Below are 1,710 nucleotides of genomic sequence, written 5' to 3' on the forward strand. Positions count from 1 at the left end.
TTCTCCACGCTGTGCCCTTAAATTCAAAACTGTGACCAAAGGAATCTTCAAAGACTAAGAAGCTGGTTCAGCAAGCTCCTACTGCAGCCAGAAGGGAAGCAGGGTGTGGTGGGTACAGGGCTATCTTCAGCTGGCAGTATTTTAAGACCACTGTCATTATCTGAACTAAAGCTTCACTGGTACCTAAGTGGTTGTCCAACACATCCCTTCTCCTGCTTTAACTCGGATCAGCTGTTCTTCCATGCCACCACCACTCAGGGGGAAAAAAGTGGCAGTAAAAGATCCGAGACGTTCCAGTCCTAAAGCTGGTCCATCTCACAGGTGTTCCTGAAGATCTGTGTTGTGATGAGCACTGAAAGAACCTTGACTTGGTCACACTGGACTGCTTTTCTCCTTGGGAAGGGCACCAGAATAATGGGAAAGGAATAAGGAAGCTCAAGAAGCAATACACACAGATAGAAAGTCAGACCAGCAAGAGGGACTAAACTTAAACGCTGTAATTCAGCCACTAATACTGGATTTCATACAGCTGAGAAGTTAACCAAATTAATTAACAATAAAATAGGCAGGGATGGAAAACATGCCCAGTTTCTAAGAAGGAACAAAACAACAATCCTAGATGTAGACAAAATGTATTAAGCAAGCACTTAGGAAAAAGAATCCAACTCCAAGGCAATTTTGCCAAAGTCTCCTTAAGAAACAAATGCAAAAGTTCAAAGAGCTGTTATACAGACTGCTAAACTGAGAACAGCAAACACTTCCTTAATCTAGGATATTTGGCTGCTGTTTTATTAAACTAAACAAAGGACTGAAACACAAGAATGCACCTGTATTACCTGTATTTCACAGCCAGTGGAGATAACTGGCTGATTTACAGTCCTGTGCTTTAGAAACATCTTTCCAGTTTTGATACGCATAACAGACCCTACAACACACAGAATACCTGCACAAGAAACCCTACAACAGCACAAATGCTGAACAAATAATGGGGGAAACAAGTACTTTTGCTATTCAAAAGCTAAGAACATTTATCCAGAAAGCCCCAACTAAAAACCACTAAATTACGGTTCTAACTTCTGTATGACAAGCCCACCCATAAACCTTTATTGTCTGTGCAGTTACACAACAGCTTTGCCATTTTAAGGCCGTCAATATCCACTACTTTTAGAAGAGCCTGGGCTGACATTTTTAACTGCCAAAACCGATTTTTCCCTATTTCCTTGTCACAAAGTACCAACATCACTTCTTCATGAGCAGTAACTCTTCTCAAACCCTATTTACCTACGGATTTCATCCTGGGTGCACGAAAAAAACCAGAACGATGAAACCTAGTTTGTAACGACCACGTCAGCCACTTAAAACTTCTGTTTCTACAGCTGAGTTTAACTAATGGAGGCAAAGGGAAGGGAGACGAGCTGATGATTCCACTCTGTGAGGGCAGCCCACATCTGAGGTGTAACAGCGATTTTAGAACCACTTTAACAGTAGATATTATAACAGCAGCGTTGTGCGGTGCAGAGACAACTCAGAGAAAAGATCATTTATGAAGCACAGCTACGATGCAGACGCGCACTCAGCATCTGGAGCGGCCCAGCTCCTGGGCAGAGGCGCTGCGGGGCCCGCGGGACTCGGGGCACAGCGTTCCCCAGCCTGGCCCCGACTCCCCACGGGCTCCCCCGGCTCCGGGCAACGCCCGGGCCCCCCCCGCGC

This window comes from Corvus brachyrhynchos, unplaced genomic scaffold (assembly GCF_000691975.1).
Source record: "Corvus brachyrhynchos isolate BGI_N302 unplaced genomic scaffold, ASM69197v1 scaffold5, whole genome shotgun sequence".
NCBI lineage: Eukaryota > Metazoa > Chordata > Aves > Passeriformes > Corvidae > Corvus > Corvus brachyrhynchos.